General features: G+C 38.3%; 1 pseudogene; it reads left to right on the top strand.

Moving 5' to 3' along the window:
* Window positions 1-4,926: 4,926 nt before the first annotated feature.
* Window positions 4,927-5,868, top strand: LOC101402731 (olfactory receptor 5B3-like; annotated as a pseudogene).
* Window positions 5,869-6,114: the final 246 nt, after the last annotated feature.

The raw sequence follows: 6,114 nt of genomic DNA, 5'->3' as shown, positions 1-6,114 counted from the left end.
TTGTAATATTTACAAACACAAGTGCTTAGGACCTGATATGTTTCGAGACCATTATTCAGCCCCCTACAGAATTATTTCTCACTTATTATTTATTATTATCATTATTTCTGCACTACCTATCCATCACACAGGTGTCTGGCTAAGTGAAAAGCTCCCTCTATGGGGTCACTCAAGGCTGATGAAGGCTTCACCATCTACAGCTGAACCTGTTTCAACATGAAGCTTCCTCAGTCATTGTGGCAGAAGAAAGATAACAAGACTGTAATGTGTATGCTTCAACCCACCGAGATATGACATATATCAATTCTTTCTACAGTCCATTGTCTACAATTAATACATGTATCAGCCTACCTATAATGAGAAGTCACATGTGGAGAAGCAGATGGAATGTTTGAACACCACTATTTTTGTGACTAATGCTTTATCAACATTTATAAACAGTATATTATTGATACTTAACCTTAGAGAACACCTGCTATGTGCTAGAAATCGTTCTCTCTTTTTATATATGTAATCTGATAATCTTAACAATCTTATGAGGATGGCATGATATTATTATGTCTCTCTTTCTAGATAAGAACCTGAAGTTTGATAAGGGTAAATTACTTACCCATTTTGAGGCCAAGCCACTTTAATATACAGAACAAACTTGTAACCACTACACATGCCTGTAATGAGAAAGGCGTAATAATTCTGCTTGGGACTGTGGATTCTTCGGAGACTGTGTAAAGGAAAGAATGAATCTTTCTCCTTCATTGGAAAAAAAATCACTTCCAGGCCATAACTGTGGTGGTAAGGCAAGTGCAATAAAAAATATATATATATTTTGCTAAAGAGACTTATTGAGACATATTTGAGGAGCAGAAATGAAAATAAATAAAAATTAAATTTAATTTTAAAATTTAAAGTACCAAGTGCTGAAAAAATGTGAAGAAATTAGAATGTGTTTGCTACTGGAAATTCAAACTAGTAGAGCCACTTCCAGAAACAGTTTGGCAATTTCTATTCAATTGAGTATATTCACCAAATGACCAAGCAATCCAGCTCCTAGAAATTTACTCAAATGAAACATAAACCTATGATCACATAAAAATTTTAGCCAATGTTTAGATCAGCTTTATTTATAATCACTAAACATTGGAAACAATACTCAAGATCCTCAACTGAGGAAAGAAAAAAATAATGTACAGAGTTCATATTACGGAATACTACTCTGCAATTAAAAAGTTCCACAATAGATCCATGTAACAATATGGGTGGACCTCAGTTGAATTATGCTAAGTGAAAGATGCCAGAATCAAAGACTACATATTCTAGGATTCTAGATAAGGACATTCTTACAGAGGCAAAATTATATGGAAAAAATAGTTTAGTGGTTATGAGGGCCAGTGCGTCAGAGACAGAGTTGACGAGAAAGAAGCTTGGGGAAATTTATTACAGGTGACTGTGGCAGTGGTTACAAGAATATACATACAAATTAGTGATCAAATTATTAGAACTATAGACTAAAAATGTGCATATTACTGTTTGTTACTCATATATTAATTAAAAATAAAATGAAATAATAATACAAAAATATATGTGCACCTTCAAAATATCCAACTTGGTCCCCACAGGCAGTTTAATTACTTCTTCCCTAGGTAAGTGGGAAGAGAAGCTGTAGATGTTCTCATGGCGGACATCTCCTGGAAGCTCTATGTCTCTATAATTCACTCTGGGTTCCTGCGCTTTAGCCTCTGAAATCCAACGTGACTCCAGATGACTTTATTTTAGAGGGGCCAGGCTTTGGTCCTAGCCTCTTTGGTCACCAAGTATTCATCTGAATGTCGCTAGTTGTTTGCACATACAGGCCTTCTCTCGATCTTAAGATTTCCTACAAGCCTGCAGCCATGGTCAAGGAAACATTCCAAGGTAAAAATTATATTGAATGACTTTAAAATGATAACCCCTCACCTTGCCAAGTTGTTTTACAGGAATTTCCTTGTTTTCTGTGGATTACGTGGAAGAGGTAATTTTATTATTTTTTACACATGAGGAGGTAAGTGACCTCTCCAAGGACACAGAAAGAATGCATGGTACATTCAGGACTTGAACCCATATTAATGTTCTTTCCTCCATCGTTCTCTGCCTTAGAGACCCTGGAATCTTTGACCACCATTTGAGAGAGCTTCCCTAACAGTATTTATGCATTATTCCATGGCTGAATTTTTTATTTCAAAAACACTATTCAGGATTGACTGTCACTTGTTTTAAGCAACAAGGTAAGCTTCTATATTCAATATATGCTTTTAGTGAAAACTGTAATTCATGCAAAAGCAGTGGGGTACCTACACCTACTATGATTTACTGAGCACAGAAAAAGATATTTTGAACATTTTCCTTAAAAACTGAAGCCAGGGAGTAAATGTCAAAACTTCCATCAGTAGAAAGTTAGATGATACTTATGAAACATCTTCATGCTACTCCTCTAAAAAAGATTAATAAAAAAATAGTATAGGTGATGCTATGATTGTGTGGTAATTTTATCTTTTTTGCTATATATTAGCCTCTTACTGGAGGTAAAGGGAAAAAAAAAAAAAAAACCAAGAGAGTGAAATGACCCTTCTTTAAACTATAAAAGGGACCAAAGTAAAACAACAAGATCCAAATTTTATTTTAACATTTTCCCCAGAATTTCATCCTCATTATTTCCAGCATATCTACACAAGTTGACAGTGACAGGCTCCTGATTAGGGCAAAAATGGGTTTAAATCTCCATACTAGCTGTGTAATTGTAGAGCATTACATAAGTTCACAAATCGTCAATTCTTTAATGGTAGAATAAGAATACTACCTGCCTTACACACACATACACACGCACACGTTTTTATATATAAATCTCTTAGCACTGGTGGTACCACATAGTATATGCTAAAAGTGGTTATGTATGTTAAGATGGGCAAACACAAAGTCTTCATGGGCTAGGCTTGTAAAGTGAAGTTGCCAAAAGTTTAGGAGGAAGATGGCAGAAAATAATAGCATTGGATGGCTGCCCTTCCAAAGGACTCAGATTCAATTAAAAAATAATAAAATACGTTCCTACATAAGAACAGATTCATATAAAATATTTAACAACACAGAGTTTGCCACAAAAACAGATCTGCAGGGGCCGGCCCGGTGGCGCAAGCGGTTGGGTGCGTGCGCTCCGCTGCAGCAGCCCGGGGTTCACTGGTTCGGATCCCGGGCGCACACCGACGCACTGCTTTGGCAAGCCATGCTGTGGCGGCGTCCCATATAAAGTGGAGGAGGATGGGCACGGATGTTAGCCCAGGGCCGTCTTCCTCGGCAAAAAAAGAGGAGGATTGGCGGATGTTAGCACAGGGCTGATCTCCTCACAAAAAAAAAAAAAAAAAAAAAAAAAAAAAACAGATCTGCAGGTCAAAGGCAAGCCGCAAACTAGAAACTTTCACTCTCCATGTCTGTGACTCAAATATGGGATGACAGTAATGAGAAAAGAATGAGTTTAAGATAAGGAGACTCTTCCAATGTAAATTAAAAGATAAATTTCAAGGAAGAAATTAAGAAAAAAAATGGCTACATGGAAGGGCCAAAGCAACCAATTGTATGAGTGGAGCAGGACAGAGTGCAAGTTACTGGAGAGCACAGAAAATCTCATGGCCCTATGGTGTGAGAAAAAGCAAATGGAAGAAGGAGCTACAAGACTTCAAAACTCACACCTAAAGCCCTGCATGTTGCCACCCACCTTTTCCAAACCAACATAGAGACCATCGTTCCATCCTAAAAATATTATATATAACATTAATCAGATTATGCTAAACACCCAACATTTCACTCATTTTTAATGCATTATCTCATTTAATTCTTACAATAATACTTTGAGTTAGACGTCATTACTCTCTTCATCTTGAAAATGGAGAAAATTACGTTCAGGGTAGTTAGGTTAGAATTGATTCTTAGGTAGTAAATGGTAGGGTTGATATGCACCTCATCTCAGAGCCCAAGCTCTGTATCTGATGTTATCTCTTCCCCTAAGAATTGCCTCTGCTGGTTGTACATGCCCCTACTGCTCCAGTTATCCCAACACATTTAAATTCAACTAATACCATTTTACTTAGGAAAAACTCTGCTTGGATCCCAAGCTTGGCTTGCCATTAATACAAGTGTAAACGTGAATAAATTACTCAACATCTTGCACCTCACAATTTAAATGAAAGTAACAACAAATCGACCTCATAATATTGCTGAGAGGAATCGATGGATATACATGTAAATTGTCTAGTGCAGTCCCAGCATATGAGCAACATAGTGGTGTAAGCTTTTACTAGCATAGGAAAACTGAATTGGCAGAGACATAGCATCCCAAACATGTCATCTTGGACAAGTCATTCAATTTTCCAAATCTCAGATTACAAACATAAAAAATTTAAAAACTGGGGATATGATCTATAAAGATTCTTCCAATTCACACTAGCCTGTGGTGTAGCAGTTAAGTGCACGTTCTCCGCTGCTGGCTCCCTGGGTTCGGATCCCGGGGGCGCACCGATGCACAGCTTGTCAGGCCATGCTGTGGCGGCGTCCCACATAAAATGGAGGAAGATCGGTACGGATGTTAGCTCAGGGCCAGTCTTCCTCAGTAAAAAGAGGAGGATCAGCATGGATGTTAGCTCAGGGCTGATCTTCCTCACAAAAAAAAAAAAAAAGATTCTTCCAATTCAACAATTTTTAACTCTATAGACAGTTAATATACTAAATTTTGTGATTAAGCTCATGCTTTAGATATGGACAATCTTGAAATATATATTATTGCTGCAATGAAATAATGCTCATGGAATATAAACATTTCAATTTCACTGCAATCTCTATTAAACTTAACACTTGTCCTTTATTTCACCTTGCTACAGGACATTTCACGATTCCCAAATAACACTGATGGACAACAGGACAGAAGTGACACAGTTCATCCTCATAGGCCTAACCAATGCCCCAGAACTGCAGATCCCCCTCTTTATAATGTTTGCTCTCATTTGTCTTATCAATGTGGTTGGAAATCTGCAGATGATCCTGTTGATTTTCATTGACTCTCATCTACATACCCCCATGTATTAATTTCTCTGTAACCTGTCTCTCGTAGACTTGCATTACTCTTCAACTGTCACTCCCACGGTCATGGTGGGGTTTATTACAGTAGAGAGGGTCATATCTTACAATGCATGTGCTGCTCAGATGTTCTTTTTTGCAGCCTTTGCCACTAGGGAAAATTTGTTCTTGGCATCAATGGCCTATGATCGCTATGCAGCAGTGCGTAAACCCCTACATTACACCACCACCATGACAACAAGTCTGTGTGCACATCTGATTACAGGCTGCTATGTCTGTGGTTTCTTAAATGTTTCCATCCACACTGGGGACACTTTCCACCTCTCTTTCTGTATGTCCAATGTGGTCCATCACTTTTTCTGTGATATTCCAGCAGTCATGGCAATGTCTTGCTCTGATAGGCATGCGAATGAGCTGGTTCTTGTTTATGTAGCCAGCTTCAATGTCATTTTTGCTGTCCTGGTTATCTTGATATCCTACCCGTTCATATTTATCACCATCCTAAAGATGCACTTATCTGCGGGATACCAGAAGGCTTTATCCACTTGTGCCTCCCACCTCACTGCAGCCTCCATCTTCTATGGAACTGTTATCTTCATGTACTCACAGCCCAGCTCCAGTCATTCCATGGACACAGACAAAACAGCATCCGTGTTCTATACTATGATCATCCCCATGCTCAACCCTGTGGTCTACAGCCTGAGGAACAAGGAGGTCAAGAGGGCATTCATGAAGGTTCTTTTGGAGGCAAAATTGTATATCGATCTGTGATTTTAATGTCATAGGATTGGCAGTAACCTAGTTTCATTTCTCTCAGATCTTCTCCAGGCACGGAGTCGTGTTTTAAGGCCCACACTGAAATTAAGTTCCTGAAGTTAAGTTCCTGAAGTGACACCCTTCCCTTTTCATAAGTTTGTTGTCTAGCAAAAAGCAAAGGCTATGTCCAGAAATATAATACCTGCATGAGAATGGCTAAGGTGAATCATAAGACATCTTGTGTCCCGCTTGTCAAATCCT

The sequence above is a fragment of the Ceratotherium simum genome, chromosome 34 (genome assembly GCF_057802395.1).
Source record: "Ceratotherium simum simum isolate JZ-2026a chromosome 34, ASM5780239v1, whole genome shotgun sequence".
NCBI classification, from domain to species: Eukaryota; Metazoa; Chordata; class Mammalia; order Perissodactyla; family Rhinocerotidae; genus Ceratotherium; species Ceratotherium simum.
This window is presented reverse-complemented; position numbering and strand designations above follow the sequence as displayed.